This window comes from Canis lupus, chromosome 38 (assembly GCF_048164855.1).
Source record: "Canis lupus baileyi chromosome 38, mCanLup2.hap1, whole genome shotgun sequence".
Lineage (NCBI taxonomy): Eukaryota > Metazoa > Chordata > Mammalia > Carnivora > Canidae > Canis > Canis lupus.
In genome coordinates, this window is record NC_132875.1 from 8163596 (window position 1) to 8184280 (window position 20685).

At 41.4% G+C, this 20685-nt stretch overlaps 1 long non-coding RNA gene across 1 annotated transcript in view; it reads right to left on the reverse strand.

Moving 5' to 3' along the window:
- Positions 1 to 4748: 4748 nt before the first annotated feature.
- Positions 4749 to 20685, reverse strand: part of LOC140626959 (uncharacterized) — a 121773-nt gene continuing 105836 nt past the window's right edge. The window contains exon 3 of the long non-coding RNA XR_012025916.1: positions 4749 to 5002. This is a non-coding gene — a long non-coding RNA (uncharacterized lncRNA). The remainder of the gene's footprint in view (positions 5003 to 20685) is intronic.

Below are 20685 nucleotides of genomic sequence, written 5' to 3' on the forward strand. Positions count from 1 at the left end.
CTCCCCTTCCTTCCTTCCTTTTCTTTCTTCCTTCCTCTTTCCTCTCTTCTTTTTTTTTTGACATTACAAATATTTATTACTATTAGATCAATCATTGTTTAACAGTCTTAATTCCTTTCAAGACTCCATAACAAGACAATATTCTATGTAGAATCAACAGAGTGTATGCACCTCAGGTCAGCGAGTAGATGTGATTTTATTTTATTTATTTTTCATTTATTTTTTATTGGAGTTCAATTTGCCAACATATAGCATAACACCCAGTGCTCATCCCATCAAGTGCCCCCCTCAGTGCCCAGGGGTGGTGGGCAGGGGGTGAGGGTGACTGGGTGATGGCCTCTTTCCTTTTTTCTTTCTTTCTCTTTCTTTCTTTCCCCTTCCATCCTTCCTTCCTTCCTCTCTTCCTCTTTCTCTATTTCTTTCCCCCATGCAATCTTAGGAGAAACTTTTTTTAGGGCTTTCAGACCAATGTCACTAATAGGGCCTTTGGGTTTCCTAATTGCCTCTCACAAGTTGACTGCAATCCACAATTGGGCAACCTGCAGAGAATCAAAGGACTTAGCTTGGATTTCATACACCAAGGTGTGTGGAATCACCATTAAACTCTGGCAAAGAAGATCAGAGCCTCCCAAGAATGTACATTTAGTACCTGGCAGTTTCCTGAGGGTGAGTCTTTTGGATCTTGTGTTAAAGCTGAGATTCCTCCCAGATGTTAAGGGGGCAGCCTTCTCCCAGGACCCAGCATCATTTCAGCTGGAGATTATTAAAAGTTGTTGGCGTGTGTGTTGACAAGACTTTGCAGGTGCGTTGATTAGCACCTGCAGGCCATTGCATAGACACCCTAAGGGAAGACCTCAGCGGGATGCCTTCCAAACCCTTCCCCCTAAAGCATGGGAGAAAGCTCAGCTTGGCATAGCTGGCCCCAGAGAAACACCTTCCTTCTCCTCAGCCCCACTATTGCGTCAGGTACAGAGGCTGGCTTCTGAGAAAAGCAACCCTTGTAAGTACATTCTTCCATACCAGGTGATGACTGCACTGCTGGAAAACCATACATTCAGGTGACACAAGTCACCAGGACCACTTGTGAACATATTCCTTTTATTTTTTAAAAATTTTTAACATATTCCTTTTAAATAGTCATTGAACCCAGTAGGGCCCAAATTAAATATTCCAAGTAGGAGTGGCAATTTTGTATGTTCAGGTGAGTAAAGAGACTTCTTTCACACAGGAAGATCATTTTCCTCCAAAGACCTGGCGGAGGGACTCCAGGTCTATGAATCAGACCCTCATCGACTATTAAAGAATCTTAGAATGCTCTTATCCAACCCCCCATTTGACAGATAAGGACACATAGACCTCAGGAATAAGGTAACCCAAGATTATAATCTGGCCAATGGCAGAGTCCCAAGGGCTGGGAACTTCCATATGTAATAAGATCTTTCCCAGATAAACTTGGTTAGAATTCCATAATGTGCACAACATCTGCCACTGTTCAAAGTCCTGTCAGGAGATTCAGGCAGTTTTCTTATGCTCTGAGAAGCTGCTACCTCCAGCTTGATGTAGGGGTGTCAACACCGTGACAGTTTAGAAGATGGCTTGCGTTGGCTGTGACAATGTGGACCCTTGAGTTAAAACCCTACGTCTATGAGCAGAGCCTTGTTAGGAGGATGCCAAATCCCCAGACTTTCACCGTACTTCATTATTTCATTTGAGGAACACCACTCATGAGATAGACCTGAAAGGTGAACCTTCCAGAGCTCCCTAAAGCTATGGAGAAAATAGACGTGTGGCCTTTGTTGTATTTCCTTAATAGAGAAAAACCGATGCCTTCATTTGCTGGCATCAAAACAGCCAGAATAACTGAGTAGCTTGTGCTTTTGTTATTTTAATCCTTATGAAAATACTTAACACCATGGTTACTTCTGTGCTGGAAGCCCTCCTCCTGAGCGTGACACTTCTTTCTTCCAGGCTAGGGTTCTCCTCCACAGTCCAAACCAATAGGTGGTTAAGAAAACCATTGATCCAGAGCAGTGGCCCTTCTTGAGAGGAACCAGCACCTGAGGGGCTTGATAAAACCGGTCACTGGGCCCCATCTCCAGAGTTTCTGTTTCAGGAGGTCTGGGGTGGAGGTCAAGAATTAGAATTTCTAACATGTTCCCAGGTCATGCTAATGCTGTGGTCCGGGAGCCACACTTTGAGAACCACTGTTCTAAGTGACAAACCCAGGAATCACAGGACAAACTACCCTTTTATAGATATTTATCTACCTCCCAGTGCACATACCACCAGAAAATGGTACACATTTACTATAGCTCCCCTTTTTTCTGTGCCCCTAACTTTTTTCAACTGCCTCTTAAAGAGACATATTGGAGGAAGATGAGAGAGAAAGACAGACAGAGGCACTTTGGAGTCCTTGAAACCCACATGCAAACCAGGAAGGTCAGACATCGGTTTGTTTTGTGTCCTGTGAGTGTGTCTTGCTCACCCCGACACAGTCCAGTCGGGATTACAACAGAGATGTATTCCGGGAGCAGATTTATTCCAAGCAGCTCCACAGTCCTGCACGGAAGTCTAGTAGGAAAGAGGGTAGATAGAAGGAGAGGCAGCATAGGGACACCTGGGGGTGGGGTGGGGGCTCACTAGTTGAGCTCAGGTTATGATCCCAGGGTTCTGGAATCGAGTTCTGCATGAGGGTCCCTGCAGGGCCCTTGCTTCTCCCTCTGCCTCTCTGTCTCTCAGGAATAGATAAATAAGATATTTTTTTAAAAGAGAGAGAGAGAGAGAGATGCCTGGGTGGTTCAGCGGTTAAAGCATTTGCCTTTGGCTCAGGTTGTGATCCTGGAGACACGGGATGGAGTCCCGCATCAGGCTCCCTGCGTGTAGCCTGCTTCTCCCACTGCCTGTGTCTCTGCCTCTCTGGGTCTCTCATGAATAAATAAAATCTTAAAAAGAGAGAGAAAGAGAGAGGCTGCATGTCAGCGGAGCCTGGTGCAGGAGGCAGGCCCCACCTTCTGCGTCTGTGAGGAAGTCAGTGGGGAAGGCTGGCCCTGCCCTTCACCTGGGCGGTGGCCCACCTGCCCCTGCGCCGTCTTGCAGACATTTGCCACTTGGCATCACACCTGCAGCAGGGCCGTGGCCAGAATCAGACTTACCGGCAGCAGGAGGTACAAATAATAAAACAGCAAATGCATCTCAAAGGGACCTAATTCCGCTTCTGCAGGTATCCCGATAGGGTCGCGGGGCGCCCTCTGGGCCGGGGACCTGCCGGGTCCCCCCCCCCGCCGCCTGGCCGCGCAGCCCCGTGCATATTAAAATCCAACAGGTGCACCGCCCCGGGTGTTTTTCTTCCGCGGCTCCCGGGGAAATCATAAACCAGATATATGGCCAGAGGACGGTTTCTGGGGTGCCCTGTGAGCAAACGGAGAGGAAAACTAGATCAACAAGCGGCCGGCGGGGACAGTAAATCAACAGGCCAGAGGAGGAGCTCGAGGAGCCTCTCCCGGACCAGTCCCGTCAGTGGGGCCCAGCGCTAATGTCAAAGCCACCTGGTGCCCTGGGGGGCGGGGGGGGGGGGGGACCCTGGCCCGGAGGAAATGATTGAGCCGTCTGTCAGCTGCCTGCGAGCCGCCGGGGGCCCTGGGAGCCCCACGGCCCGCAGCCTCGTCCCCCCCGTTGGCTCCTGCAAACCAGCCTGGGAGCCGGGGATCAGTGTCCCGACGTCCAAGACGGCGACTGCGCAAGCGGAGTTGTCCAGGTCCCACCTACTCCTCCCGGGCAGATGCAAACCATTCTCTCCGGATTGGAGGGGAGCCGGGCACACGGGGGTGCCTGGGAGTAAGGCAGCCAGAGAGGGCCTTCCAGAAAATACCCCTCCCCTGCTGGAGGCCTGGGCTTCCTGCCCCCACCTGAGGCCTGGGGGAGCCAACGGCCTCCCAGTCAACCTGGTCGTTTCTTTTCTTCTTTTCCATTTATTTTTTTATTTTGTGACTTTTTTCTCAGTATGGGTGCAAGGGTTAAAAAAAGGTGTGTTGAGGCTAAGGTCGGTTGTAACTTGTGTGTGTCTTGGAAACCCTGTTTTCCCCAGTGCTTTCTGGGCGACTCACAAGTTTGTTTTCTCTTTTTTAAATAATGATTTTACAGTGGAAAGAGAGCAACTTCAGCTTTATTTGACCGGTTGACAGAAGCCGATTTAAAAGTGATGGAAATGAAAAAATAAAAAATAAAAAATAAAAAATAAATAAAATAAAAATAAAAAAATAAAAATAAAAATAAAATAAAAGTGACAGAAATGGTGAAATATGAGGAATTTGGGCACATCAGGAGCCCTAAAGACATTGCTGTGTAGTGCAGTGGTGCAAACATATAAACATGTGTATATATACGTGTGCATGTGTGTGTATATGTACATTTACATACCAGTGTGTAACAGGTGTATATGTATACACGTTGTTTACACTGCTGCACAATAGACACATATGTACATGTATACATATATACATATCCTGCCTCTCACACATACACACATACTCCACCACATCACACACGTACACAGCACACCACATTCACACACAAAACACGCATATACACTTGCATATACATATGTATGCACAACACACCATATCACACTCATATGGTACACCACACACACAAACATACATTACACACAGCAAACACACATATACCCACACGTGCACACACTCCACCACACATATCTTACCACACACACACATGTAAGATGTGATTCTGGAAGCATTAAGCAAGTTCTTTATTCCAGTCACAGTACTTTTGGGGATCAGGAGTTCACAATATCAAGGGACTATGTCAACATCACTTGTAACAGCCCCGGTCTTTGGCTCATATCGACGTTAAGAAAGATTTTCAATAAATTGGAGCAATTTCTCATGAGTCTGAAGGAACCAAACCCAGCTGTCCAGGTCTTCATTTTTCCATCGTGTGTGGGTGTTTAGAGGAACTTGGTTACAAGTAGCTGTCAGCAATAAGTCTAAAATTAAGAAAAGAAGGAAGTCTTGATTTATGACCCAAAGTGTGGAGTCTCATTTCAGAAATGTGAAGAGTGCAGGCCTATGCATAGTACACACACACATACATGCACACGCACACACACACACTCATATACATACTCATACACACATACAATCATATGCCACTCCCACATCCACCCACGTATACACACGCAGACTCCTCCCACATATGCCCATACACATATATACACCCATACACAAAGAATGTACTCTGGTAGAGATGTTCAAAAAATGTCTAGAGTCAGTTAATACTCAAGAAAACATGAGCTATTCCATGATAGGCGTGCAGAACTTAGCCTTAGTCTCTCTTTATGATTCCAAGTGAGATTTGTAAAAGAACTGTAAGACTGGCTCATCCATGCAAGAGACTCTTCTGTCTATAATTACTAAATATCCTTTGGAGTGAAAAATAAAACAGTATTTATCATTTATATAACCACTTACTGTGTGCCAGAAACCATTAAATCGAGCTAAGTTTGTTCATGGTTATTTGGAGATTTGAGTTGTATAAGAAGGAATGCTGGACAATAATTTTCCAGGACTTGCCGAGACAACTACCTTGTAGAAAGGATAAAAGAGATGTTACTCTACTACCTGATTCCTTGAGGTTCACAAGATACTAACCATATTGAGCAACTGACAAAAATCAAGGAAGAAGCTCCAAGGATATGTAGAAATCTTTTTTTTAATTTTTATTTTTTTAGGTTTCCATTACATCATAAGATCCTGAAATCCTAAATCTTTTCTCTGTCATTTTTTGTAGTTTCCTATTTTCTATAGGTACTTTCAAGTTTTTTGTTTAGTATTTCAACTTTGTAAGCGTGGTTGTTTTATAATCTAGGTCTGATAATTATAAAATCTGATATCTCTGCTGACCAATTTCTGCTGCTACCTGCTATTTCTGCTAGTTCTTATTCATTGCCTTGTTTTGTTGGATGTCTAGTTATCTTTGAGTGCATACTGATCATTGCCCTTGAAAAACTATCTGCAACCTGGGATGAATAGTTCCCTCCACCACAGAGACTTTGTTTGTGCTTCTGTAAATATGCAAGACACTTCTACACAGGAACCATCTCAAACCAAGGCCTCAGGTTCTAGGGCTCACCCAGGCTACATATGTCCAGGGTAAAAATCTATACCAGTCTATAACCATCTTTGGGATAAGTTTTTATTTACTCCCTCCTTCCTTTCTCTTCTGCTTTGTTCACTCCTGATAAAAATCTTTTCTGTACCCCCTAATATTAGAGGAAGAGAATAGGTTTAGCTGTGGTTTAGCCTTAAGTATATGGCTCTTTGGATTCCCACTTAATTAGTGAGGGCTTCCCATAAAACTTCTAATCTTCATCTAGGATCCTGACTTATGACCCCTTTACTCCATGGAACCAGTGACCTCAAATCCAAGTATGCTGCATGTGCAAATACTTTGAGGTCATAAGCAGCCTGGATATTCCAATGTTTTACCTATATTTCTGAATACCAGCTTTCGTTCATAAACGGACCTGGAATCTCCTCATTATTTTTTAGTTTTGCAAAGATTTGGATTTCTAAATAAAAACTGTAGCCATGTTTTATTATTTTTAACAAAAAGACAGATCTGAATAGACTACAATTACCAGAAAGAGTTTATAAGAGGGCGTTTTCACTCCAAAAGTTACATGGGAAATCTATTACTTAATGAATCTAAACTGTACGTCTTCTACAATATTAAGAGTCTCATCAGAGAGCTCTGTGGTGTACTGTACAGGAGTTCACATTGGTCCCATACATGAGAACTTTGACTCTACTGATTATAAATTATTTATAGATAAACGGATTAGGAAAACCCAAAAACAAACCTCAAAAAGACTCTTGCATTTGCTATATTTCACACATTGTATATCACCCACCATGCAATGACGAAGTCTCTTGACAGAAACTAAGTCTCATTTTCCAATATGGGAGACTTTGAAAGCACAGCATGAGCACTTTGCAAAATGCCCAGCTTTAGGGTGACTTATCTGTTCAAAGTTTTCCCTGGGTTTATCTTATATTTTCTCATATAATCATATGGTCCACTTAGACTCAGTTGACTAGTAATTCATTGCGCAGGCAGACACTATAATTTTACCTTATAAGGAAAAACTGGTGGATTTGTCTGGTTTCTTTAAAAATAAACTCATCTTGATTATTTGTATTTTTTCCCAGTTCTAATGTCAAAAACAATAGCCCCCGAATAAAGAAAATGCCAAACCGTAAGAACAAGCCAACGCATTTAAATTATAGAATTACTTTTTAAAAATAAGACTAGACTGGACTGCAATTTTATAACTGAACCACATTTTAATTCTATCTTGCACAAGGTCATTGCACACATGATTTGAGTTCTCCTTAGAGCTTTCTCATCTCTTCCTAGGAGGCTGAAGAATTTATAGAGACAAAATAGGCAAGAACATTTCTTAGAGAATATGCAATGCAGTTCATCCAGAATGACATCTTGGAGGTTATTTTGTCCTCCCTGGTCTCATATAAGTCATTCTGATGCAGTAAAATATTTGTAAAATTCATAACCAAAGTATTCTGTTATATAAAAAAATTAAGTACTTCCAGCCAAAGTCCTAATGAGACCAGTCCCAGCTTCACATTCCCCATGAATAATGAAAATGCTCCTCTTGAGAAAGTATGAGATTTTAATTTTATTAGTCCTGATACTAAAAAAATCCCCTCATGTACTTGTTTTCACTTTAAGGCACCTTTGTGATTATCAATAGATAATTCAGGACTCGGCATTTGAAAATACAGTGCCTTTCACATAGTAACACACTCAGCTCTTTAATCTGCCTCATGTCTAGCTTCTAAATATGGCAGTCACAAAAAGATCCCATCAGTGTGTCACATTAGAAATCAAGAAACTGGCTTTCTTTTGATTTACCTGCTACCACTGAGCATTTCCAGAAAGGCATGCTTTTACAGAGCACATTAGGATCATAAATGTGTTAATGCATAAAACATCCCATTATTCTTGCTATCTCTTCCAGAGAAGGAAACAGTGATAGAGAGAGATTAATGGATGGACCAAAAGCCATCCAGGAAATTAGTAGCAGGTCTGGGATTAAACTTCGGAGTTCCTGCCACCCACTGTTAAGTAGAAGTCAATAGTACACTCAGCCTCTCCAGATTTCATTTTATGGCTGTAGTGAAAATGTGGGAGGGGAGGGCACTGCTCATCAGCCCTGGCAACTAGGTATGCAAATCCTCAGCTAAAACAAGATTGTGAAAACAGCCATGGAGCCTGTTTTTATTCCAAATGACCTAGAAGCCTCCTGCTGTCTCGAAGGTGTCATCCCAACAAAGGAATCTGAGGGCAGAACACGGAGAAATGCTGGGTCTATTTGACCTGCAAACTCCCAAACTATATTATTTCCATATTTTGCAGAATGATGCTATGAATTGTCTCACAGAGGAGGAAATGCCCTAAGAGTCACATTAAAGTCGTAAACAGAGTGTAGGATGGGGAGATAGGGGCTTGCAATTGCTTGAACAGCTTCCTCATTTACTTTTTTATAATGTGGAGACTGATGGCTCACGGTGGGCTCTTATCACTCTTCAGGTCCATGGGCCAAGCGTCTTACATGGGTAGCTTTTTATAAAATAGTGAAGAATGAGAACTGCAAGAGAGTACTAGGTCTGCCATTTTCCAACAGGGTGACCTTGGACACATTACTCACCTTTCCACGTCCTCATTTTGACCATTTTTGTCTGGAATCCAAATTACATAAGCCTGTATACTATATAGGGCCATTGTGAAGGTAAAATGCGATGCAAAAGATGTAGTTGTTGACCAAATTAAAAGCCTTAAATTCATAAAAGGAATTATAATAGTTGAATATATGAGTATCCAGAATAATTATTTAAAACTTCAACCATTTTAAGCAGTGTGTGTGTGTGTGTGTGTGTGTGTGTGTACCATACCGTGCCAGGTACAGAGAGATTTTTTAAAGAAGTCATAAATTTTAAGTATAAAGCATAACTCCTACCTTCCAGAAACTCATAATCTAGTTGGTCAAACAAGATTAACACTCATGACACGGGTAAATAACAGCCTTCTGCTTTCCTTGGCCAAAATGAGACCAGTCAAACCATTGGGTCACCCTTCTTCTGCAGGCCAACTTCGGAGCTCAGTGGTTGTACAAAAGATTTCCACTTCAGGTCAATGATTATCCAAATAAAAAGAACCCTAGAAGTGTGAGCACCATTCCAAATCAGGTTAAGGCACACAAACACAACATGAGCACACACACACACACACACACACACACTCACATTTCCAGCTGCTTCCTTCAACATGACTCAGCGCACATTGGAACACGAGGGCTCAGGCCCTGAAACCACATGATTTCTCCCCACTCAACCATAACCAAGCACATCCCACTACTTCAGTGGATCACATGTTTGGCCTTTGATATAAGTGACTACCCTATATTTTCATTATATTTTAGTTATTTTTTTTCTGTATCGATAGTTGGAGCATTACTGAAACTTCAGAGTTACAGCTGTTTTTTGCCCCATCCATTTGCTGAAATTCTTTAGATTTTCCTCAGTAGCTCTTCTTGGCATCAAATTACTTACCCTTATCAAATACCAAAACGGGGCATGGGGGTGGGGTTGAAAGGAGGAGAGCATTTGGGGAAGTATAATCATTTGCTAAGCCTTACATTTTAAAGTGATTAGCCAAGGTTTGAGAAATTTCTCAGAGTGACTGTAGTGTGGAACCAAATAAAAAACCACAGAGATATTTGTAGTTTAAATGTTCTTTAAGTAACTGCATTATTACCACAGCACCTCGGAGGCTTCCCCTTTCTGCAGATTGCACATGGTCACCACTTCCTAAATAGCTGGCTTTATTAAAACACTACAGGCTTTTATAAAAATATCTCATACTTTGAATAATTTAATGACTGTGTTGAAAGGGGAAGACCTAGTTTTGTCCTACAAAATCCTATCTTTGGATTCACCAGCTGAAGGAAAGAAATCCATTTAAATCCATTTAAAACAGGCATATGGAGTATGTGCTATGTGCCCAAGATCATGCTTGACAGAGGCATGGGTTGAAAAGAACTCACTAAGAAGATGGGAGAGATCATGAACACCCTCAGAATGATACAATGAAAGTTTCAGGGGTTAGGTTATTTATTTATTTTTTTAGATTTTATTTGTTTATTCATGAGAGACAGAGAGAGAGGCAGAGACATAGGCAGAGGGAGAAGCCAGCTCACTGCCGGGAGCCTGACGTGGGACTCAATTTGAGGGCTCTGGGATTACGCCCTAAGCAGAAGGCAGATGCTCAATCGCTGAGCCACCCAAGTGCCCAGGGGTTGAGTTATTCAAAGGGTCACTGAGGGCCAACCCCCTTCCCAAGCTTTTGTCCACTATTGTTCCTTTTACTTACTAGCTTTACCCTCCACTGTTCTCATGAAACTAAGTTATCACAGTCTATAGTGGGATAAGGTTTTCAATCAGCTCAGTTGTATTCTTGTCCTTGTATAAATATCATTTTGATAGTTGTTGGTTTCCCACCAAGTTATTAAAGGTGGTCAGTTATGTCCCTGCTATATGTTGCTCTAGCCTTGGCTGTTGGGAAGTAGAAGCCCATTGATACACAAAGAAATGTTGGTCCTTTCCCTGACAACCTTGTGCCCAAGTTAAGATTCTACAATGTAAGTTGGTCTCCTAGGAGAAAGTGTCCCCTTAGAGCAGGAATTAAGGGCCAGGGGTGGGGGGTGGGGGGAGTGGGATATTTTCCATCTTCATAGCAAAATATTTTGCAGTAGGCTTTTTTTTCTGTTCTGGTAATTCTTGGCCTCAGCAGACAAGGAGAAATAAGTCTCAGGTAAGTTAAAAACAACTTTAAGCACTTCTCCCAGGGGCAAATGCTGTATTAACAGGAGACCCAAACAGAATGCTTATGCCTGAGTCCTGGCCTTGGTCTTGGTTCCATAACATGCTAGTTAAAATTCTTATCGTCGCCCGATGACAATCAGTCCCTGGGAATTCTGGAATGGTTGCAAACCCGCCATTTCCTGCAATTCATCAAAACTTAGTCTCCAAATGCTTTTGACTTTCTTCAGAAATATCATCATATATCACAGTCACGGGGGTCTCCTGTGCTCCTCTCACCCCCCCCCCACTACGGCTGGGTCACCTTTCAGAGCACTTATTTTCACTGGTGAAAAATGTAGGATGGAGTGACCTCCGATGAGACATGTCTAATCTAAGAGAGATGGTTGCTCATGATCGAAATTGCAGATAAATTGAATGAGTTTGTCTCCCAGAAGAGCTAAAGCAGGACCAAACAAAACAAAACAACCAAAGACTTCAGTGAGCATTCAGTCTGCAGGCTAAGAGAGAAAAAACAAGAATTCAAGATTGAATGGAAACAGGATAAAGATTAAGAGCAAGCAAAGCATCCTTGGGGTAATGTGGCAAAAGGAACACTGGGCTGGGAAAATGCAACTATCGGGGTGCTTGTTCCAACTTGCTGCTCACTGCTCTCTGCTCTCAGCTTCCTCAGCCCCATGGCCTTCCTGTGCTAACACTGTGATTCAAATCAAGAGATTACTATAAAATCTGTCCAGAAGGCTCCATCATCTCTTTCCTCTAATCAAGAGAAGGAAATAAGACAAAAGCAGATGCTACACTGACTGGCTGGGTTCTTCCCATCGACATGGCCACTGTTTCCATCCCGTCTGCCATCATCCTGACTTGTGCTGGAGCCACTTCAGAACCTACTCGGGCTTCATTGAATAAACAAAGGACAATTCAAATCGCCACTCCTCCAGAAAGGCTCAGAGGCCCCTTCCTCGAAATCCAAACTAGGAACAACCTATAGCCCTTGTATTCTTTTATCCTTTCTTTTCATCTCTCATAGACAACTGTTCTGTTTCATTCCATCTTGTGAGTACACGGTCAGAGGTTAGATTTGAGACCTGTAAGAGAGGCGTTCCAGACGTCATGGATAAGGGTCACCCATTGGCTTTTATTCTGGTCCAGATCAAGGATTCCGTTACCTTTGCTCCATGAGTCCTCTCTTCGGCCTGCCGTGTGCAGAATCTTAACCAGACACACCGGAAAGCTGTTGGTGGGTGCCATGGGGAGCATGCCACGGGGAGGCCCTGAGCAGCATGCTGTAAGGAGGCCCCTGTCCAGTGGGAGGGAGCAAAGCAGAGGAGATGATGACCTCCGTACAAGTGGAGCATGTATGTAAAATGCCAGCTGGAAAGAGCAAAAAGCCATTAGGAAATGTGTGAATTGTACTTCTGTTTGTTTGCATCCCCAAGACCACTTAAAGTCGTTAGAGTCACTGAATTGGAAGGGTCCTCAGAGACCATCTAGTCATCGCTGTTAAATAAGAATTCTGCTATCGGTTCTTATTTATCTGTTCTCATGCAAATTCATAACATTTTCAAATAGGCTCATATTTAATACTTCTAATCCACACCTGGGAGTCAAGTTGGGTGACTATTTAATGTAGTTGACTATATGTAGTTAACAACTACACAAACTAATGTTTCACGTTCAGAATAAAAGTATAGCTAGAAACTCAACAATTATGGTTTTCTGCTAACATAAACTATAGGGAATATAAGACTGCAGAAAGAAACAACACTTTCTCATATGAAAATCTAGGAGTTATATGAAAATTAGATCCCTTTCGCTGCTTCTGCTTTATCTTCTAATTGTCCAAACTTTTCAAATTTGCCTTACTTCCTATTTCTTCAGTTAGCCTTCATTCCTCATTTACAAAAACTAATAGTTCTCAATAATAATTTTACAGCAGAGTTCAAAATTCCCATGTCATGAAGGAGAGCTTTTAAATTTTTTATTTATTTTTATAGAAAATAGCTTTTCCCTGCTTGACCTTTTTCAGGTTCACATGTAACGCTACCCAAACCGTGAGTCACATATCTAATCCGCTTTGCCTGGCTCCCCAGGATCCCCCTCACTCTTTGTGGAAAATCCCTGGCCTACACTAGACCTTTGCTGTTGTAATTTACTGGCTGATAAATTAGAAAGCCAAAGCTCTGACTTGTGTAGTCCCTGACTACGAAAGGGGAAGTTTAACTTGATTAAACCAGTTCTAAAAAAAGGAATGCTATCTAATCTGTATTGCAGTGGGGCCCTAAACCCAGCTGGGGGACCCATCCACCACAAGGCTTGTTTCAGGAAATCACATCACAGACCATAGCAACACTTGGGTTGGGATTTGGTTGCTGTCATTTTAATAAGGCAAGTTATGAAAAAAAAAATGAGGGTTTGTAGCTCAGAATAAAATTGTCTAGGAAGATATTGATTCACTTAGGAACTTTAATTGAATGCCATCATGGGACACACTACAAGTTGTTGGGGATAAAGAAATGAATAAACCATCAACCCCAGCGAGTTCACAGTTGAGGATGTTCACCCTCTCCTGGAAGGTAAGCACACACCTGAACATATCCAATCAGAAATCAGTCCTTAAGCAAGGCTAAGGACTCACTGCCTCTCAGATGGATGGAAACGAAGATTCTACAAATTGAGGCCAGTTAACAGAGAGCAAAAGCTTATCAACCAATAAGACTTTATCACCATCCATTTCTCAGGATATCTCTGTGTATTAAAACTTTAAAGCAGAAGCACATTTATTTTTCTACTTATACAAAATATATTCCTCTTTCAACCATGATGGCGTGAGACCTTTTTTACACAGATGAACCACAAAGGTCGAAGCCTAGATACTTTAATTCTCTTCTAAATTTTTGCTGAGCCCTGAAGAGGTGTGGCAGGGTACTGATCTTACAGCTGCTTTTCTGTGTCCTGATTTGGAAATTAAACAAATGGCTCCTTCCACATATTTGCCAAGTGCTCTCTATCTTCTGTGGCAAGGTAACATCCTGGGGAGAGCTCCAAATTTGGAACTGAGAGGCTAAGTTCTAGTTCCAGCCCTGTTACTAACTAGCTTTGTGACCTTTGAACGAGCCACTTCATCTCTCTATGACTCAGCTACTTTATCCATAAAATAGTGGATTATTTCATACAAGCTTTTGACTTCCTTTCCATCCTATGAGTCTAATACTTATAAATTTTCAAACAATTACATCTTTGGATCTTTGGAGAAAAGTACAAATGTTCCACTCTCCACGGTAACACATCAAGTATTGGCAGAAAGGACAGGGGACTTTTAAACTCCATTCATATTATAAATAGACAAATAATTAGAATTATTATCTTTGTCTAACTTATCAGAACTACCATCAGTTTTTTTAAAAAAAATAAATACACTTAATAACCAGAGAGCTCTCCTAGTCTGTTCCTCTCCATCCCTCTTCATCCCTCTTCATCCACTTATGGAATGTTTGTTTCGAGTTTTCATTTAAATTCTAATTAGTTAACCGACAGTATAATATTGGTTTCAGGAGTCGAGTTTAGTGATTCATCATACACACCCAATACTCATTACAAGTGTCCTCCTTAACACTCATCACCCATTTAGCCCATCCCCCATCCCATCCACCTCCCCTCCAGCAACCCTGTTTGTTCTCTATAGTTAGAGTCCCTTATGGTTTGTCTCCCTCTCTTTTTTTCTTCCTTCCCCTTCATCTGTTTTGCTTCTTAAAGTCCACATGTGAGTAAAATCATAGGATATTTGTTTTTCTCTGACTGACTTACTTTACTTAGCATAATATTCTCTAGCTCCATCCACGTCATTACAAATGGCAAGATTTCATTCTTTTGGATGGCTGAGTGATATTCCAATATATATATAGATCACATCTTCTTTATCCTGCTAACAATTTTCTGACTCTGTATGACATTTCAGGCTTCAGCTCTAAAGCTCCCCACCAAACCCCACCCTCACCCATCTCCCACTCCTGTCAAAAAACCTTCTATTCCTCCAGCAAGAAAACAAAATCTCCCTTCTTTGCATTCTTCATCCATTGCGCTACCCTCTTTTGTGTCATTTAACTCTTTCTACTGTGTTTTATAGTAGGAATTTATATTTTTTCATGTTCTTGGGCTTCCTGATAGGAAAAGCCTGAGAAACTATGATATTCCACTCCCTAGGGTTTTGCTGATGCTCATAGACATCAAGAAAATGTTCAGGACTTAATCAGATTGGTGGCATTATTCAAAGCTGTGATAGTTCAGAACCATAAAAAAAGTTCACAGTCTACATCTTGTTTGAATCTCAGTCACTTAGGGTCCAGTACCCCGAAGTGACTTAGCCCTCAAGGTGAACCAGATACCCAACAGACATTCCAGTGTGACACTTAGAAATCTGATTTTGTATCTCCAGAAAAGCTACATTTGGCCCCATTTCTTCTTCTTCTTCTTCTTTCTTCTTCTTCTTCTTCTTCTTCTTCTTCTTCTTCTTCTTCTTCTTCTTTCTTCTTCTTCTCCTTCTCCTTCTCCTTCTCCTCCTTCTCCTTCTCCTTCTTCTTCTTCTTTTTTAAATAGGCTTCACACTCACCATAGAGCCCAATATGGGGCTCAAACTCACGACAGACGCTGAGGTCAAGACCTGAGCTGAGATCAACAGTCAGACATTCAACTAACTGAGCCACCCCTCCTCTTTTTCTCCTTACTTCTTTTCTTCTTCCTTCTTTCCATACCTCCCTCTCTCCTTCCTTTCTTTCTTCCCTTCTCTTCCTTTTTTTTAAAATTTCAATTTATTTATTTAGAGAGAGAGCTCAAGTGATCGGGGGAGGGACAGAAGGAGAGGGAGAGAATCTCAAGCAGACTCCACACTAAGCACAGAGCGCAGTGTGGGGCTCAGTTTCAGTACCCTGTGATTGGGACCTGAGCCAAAATCAAGAGTTGAATGCTTAACCGACTGAGCTACCCAGGTGCCTTCTCTTCCTTTCTTTTACATAAAATAAACACAATCATTCTGCTTCATTTGGATTCTGCTCCATGTGAAAAGGAAGTAAAAAAATCCTATAAGTAGCCCAGGATTGGGCTCCAATTGATTTCACCAAATAGTTTAAAGATTTACAGATTCTGATGGCTCCTCTTCCAAGTCTTCATCATGGAGCCTGCCACATGACAGCAAAAACGACAAATAAGCTCATGGCCAAGCAGCCAGGAACACTTGGACTTTCTGCATTTTCAATTATTTAGGCCAAAATGAATCACTTGCTTTCTTTTCTTTTTTCTTTTGGAAACAGTTCTACTTCCCATTTCCTCACTGGACACATAATTTTGATTTATAAACCCCACAGTTTTGAGCAAAGGGAAGTTTTAAACAAAGCTGATGCCCCTGCCTCAAGTTGTTTTTCTCCTTCCCTTGCAATATTTTCAGAAAATGCTCTGACTGGCCCTCTTGAAGATGCAAATCCAGCTTGTGCCTAGAAAACCTCATGAGTCTGATTCCCCAAGCCCTCTGAGTTCTTCTCATTCAAGGGCTTCGTCTTATAAATTCCACTGAACTTGCTTCAACGGCAATGCACTTTCAACTGGGATAAATCTGTCTTCCAATATTATGTCTTGTAAATCTCACTTTGCAGGGGTATTTACAATCCAGCTACTGCATGCTTACTTTATTGACTGGGAATGAATAAATCAGTTTTCCATTCCTCTCTATTCTCCATTGCTGATATTTTGATTTGGGGACTGTTCAGAAATCTCTGATCAAAGCACATGATTATAAAAACATCTCTTGACCTGAAAATCATTTAAGAAACAGACAGCAGAGCTTACATCTCTTTTTACTATATTCTTAAAGTGCATCTCCCTGTGTTGAAATGGAAGGATGGATAGTGGATATGTGATTTGCCTTAATAGTCCAAAGACAACACATCTATCTCCCTACTCCCGGATGTTACAGTGGTTATTGGTTACAAACAATCTTTATTCAATGCTTATTATGTTGGCATCTAATAACTCAATTAATGTTTACAATAATCCTTCAAGGTAGGTACCCTCATTGTCCTCATTTTACAGACGAAAAACTGAGGTACAGAAGGTTAAATAACTTGCCAAAGGTCACACAGTCAGTAAATGGAAGAGTTTGAACATAAATCCATGTATCAGGCTCTAGCCTGCCTTCTCTTAACCACTATTCCAAGCTGTCTTTCTGGTTTAAATGTACAACCTCAAGTTTATGTTTTTGAACATTATACTTTACCATTACTGGATGCTTTTCATTTTCTGGACTATTATTTTATTTTTGCCTTATAACCTAGGTGGCAATATTATCTCCATTTTACAGATGTGCAAACTAAGGCTAAGAGAAGTTTAGTGAATTCCCTAAAGACTGAATAGTAAAGTGGTTTCCAAGCTCCAGTTTTCTGACTTCCAATATGGTACCCATCCTTGGGTTTCCACTTCCTCATCTATATGCAAAGTGGCCAAGGAAACCTCCAGTTCTCAAAAGTTTGAATCTCTATTATGCATTCTTCCATTCATTTACTGAACACCTTCTTCAGACTGTAAATTCCATAAGAACAGGGCCACTACCTAAGTCATTGTCTCCTAGGATCCTCACATCCACTGCAATGTGGGTGCTCAGTAAGCATTTGTTGCAAATATAAATGTGCTGGACATAGTGCAAAGTGCCAGGCAGGCAAAGATGAATGAGGCCTGGCCCTTTAACCATAGGTGAGGCACTAGAGAGGCCCCTTGGAGTTACGTGGGCCCTGCAAGCCCCACAGTCATTACGTGGACAATGGCTCCTACTGTGTTAAAGTCCACCAGAAGATAATTGACCGTGACGTGAGTTATGTGTCCCACGCTGAATGGCGTCAGGGTCGATTACTTTATTTTAGAGGCCACAGCAAAGAAGACCATTTGCAATATGGGGCTCACATCATTAAAACAACATTTAGGGATTTTATTTTAATCTATGTGACGGGTTTGCCGTGCTGTGCAGCTATCAAAGTAAAATAACCTGTGCTCTAGACACACCTCCCCACTCTCAACACAACTCCAAGAACACCAGGGAATGTAGCTGTGATTGATAGAAACACCACGTCTCATCTGTTTAACTCCATCCCAAGAAAAGCTGACCAGCATTTCATCTGCAACCTGACAAACCTAAGGCAAGTTTGTTGGGGTTTTTTTTCCCTACCATCTCCAAGAGATGAAAGAGTGATTTTCATGGTGTTGGCATCCAGGTTTGAAGCTCAGCTTACTTGGGATTGCCAGATGAAATACAGGATGCCCTGCTAAATTGGAATTTCAGATGAACAAAAATAATTCTTTCATATAAATAGGTACCATGCAATATTTGGGATACACTTATACTTTGTAAAATATTTTTTGTTTCTCTGAAATTCAAATTTATATGGGCATCCTGTATATTTACTTGCTAAGTATGGAATCCCTAAGCTTATTGCAAAAATCAAGCAAATATAAATTTTTTTTATCGACTGACTTTGCCTATATGAAGTTGGGTAAGATACAGAAGCCATGGAAGAATGGGAAATTAGGCCCTGAGTGGAGTCTGTCTTTTTGAGGACATGCATATATCATCCCAGGTACTGTCCCCATCATTCCTGGGTGCTCCATACTGGAGGATCATTTTGGGTATTTAAGGGTAATAGTTAAGAAATCAGCTCTGGGAATGCCTGGGTAGCACGGTCAATTAAGAGACCAACTCCTGGTTTCAGCTCAAGTCATGATCTCAGGGTCACGAGGTCAAGCCTTGCATTGGTGTCCATGCTCAGTGAAGAGTCAGCTTGAAAGTCTCTCTTCCTCTCCCTCTGCCCCTCCCATTCATGCTCATGCTCATGCTCTTACTCTCTCTCAAATAAATAAATCTTAACAAAACAAAACAAACAAAACAAAGTCAACTGTGGAGTCAGACTCCTAGGATTAAAATCCAGCATACAACAGTTCCTAGCTCTGTGACCAAGGGCATGTTGCTTCCATTTTGCCTCAGTTTCTTCGTGTGTAAAATGGACATAAAAATTCTACCTATTTCATTGGATTTTGTGAGGATTAAATGATTTACTGTCATGGCAGCAGTTAAACACTCAATAAATGTTATCATCACCACCATTATAGTCATTTTGTTCCACAGACAAATTTGTCTTTGACCAGCAGTTCAATTAGTTTCAACTTTTCTTTTGGATGTCTCTTTGTTTTCTTACTTACAGCATCGAATTTAAAAAAAAACAAAAACAAAAACAAAAACATCGAATTTGTAAGGAATTGCTGATTGTACTTGTGGCTAATCACAGAAGTTTGCTCTAAAGCTCGTCATAGATGGTGATGATGGTTGGATCTATATTGCACTAAAACAACCAGGTAAAAAATGAAAAGCTCAACTGAAAAATTCAGTGGAGATAGCTGTTCAGAACACTTTCAACTCTCCCCAAGTAGGTTTTGGTGAAGATTTAGCATTTAGTAAAATAGGTTTCTGAGGCCAGACTCAGCCCACGAGTAACTCAAGCATCCATCCGTACATCACTAAAGACAGCTAATATATTGCCGGCGTGTTTGTTCATGCCTTTAAACTCACACCTTCTGTTCAAATAAGTGGAGTCCAGTAGTAATTCCCACCGGAAGGCTGCAAAAGTGTGGGAAGGAATATCACTTTAAGGGACTCCATTTATGATATAAGAAGCCATTGTAGCATGTTGTTAATTTTATGCACATGGTGGACTGCTGAAAAGCAAGGAGCTCTTGTGGGGACCCAGAAAAAGATCTCCTGAGATCGCTCCACTAGGTGATTGAGGGTCCTCGCCTGGCGCTTTTCAACAGGCAAGACTAAGTTGGATATGTGAGCTACACTACTTTAGCCTCCCAAATCAATGTGGTAACTGCAACTTTCCCAGAATTATTTGGTGGCCCTCATACACCAGTTGTAAGATGCCAGAAGTCCTGTAGCCAAAAATACCATATTTACACATCATGGAATATTTTTAAGCTGCCTTGTGTGATTTATCTTGCAGTGTCAAAATCTTAAAGACTTAAGGAAAACCGAGCCCAACAATATTTTACCAAGTTCGGATGATGGTTGGATACAATTCCGATACCTTGTGAAAGATATTTTGGTTCATTCTGAAAATCATCCTAAAATCATTTTATAATAATTCTTTTTTTAATAATAATTCTTTAGGAGCTGCCTCACAATAGAAAATGGGCTTGACTAGCGTTTCTTCTTGAGAACACCATTGTTTGAAGAATTACAAGTTTCTGTGAAGATGTTGTTAATGAATAAGTAGGCACAATACCATGAAAGACGTTTCTAGTCTTTGCAGATGAGAGTCACTGAGGAATCGCTCCTATGTTGTATCATTAACTCTGCCAGAAATTTCAAAGTGAGGAGCACCTGGGTGGTTCAGTGGTTGAGGGTCTGCCTTCAGCTCAGGTCATGATCCTGGGGTCCTGGGATCGAGTCCCTCATCGGGCTCCACGCAGGGATCCTCCTGCTCCCTCTGCCTGTGTCTCTGCCTCTCTCTCTGTGTCTCTAATGAATAAATACATAAAATCTTTTTAAAAATTTCAAAATGAGAAGTGGTTTTTAATTTCCCCATTTTATTCTGATATGTGCTAAATATGCTTTGCATAACCCCAAATAGATTTGTCTAACCTCTTCTTCTAACACAGTATTTTTAAAAAGTGCTCCCTTAATACTGCCAGAGGCTTAATAATGTCTATGCCAGAGAAAGAAAATATTTTTAAA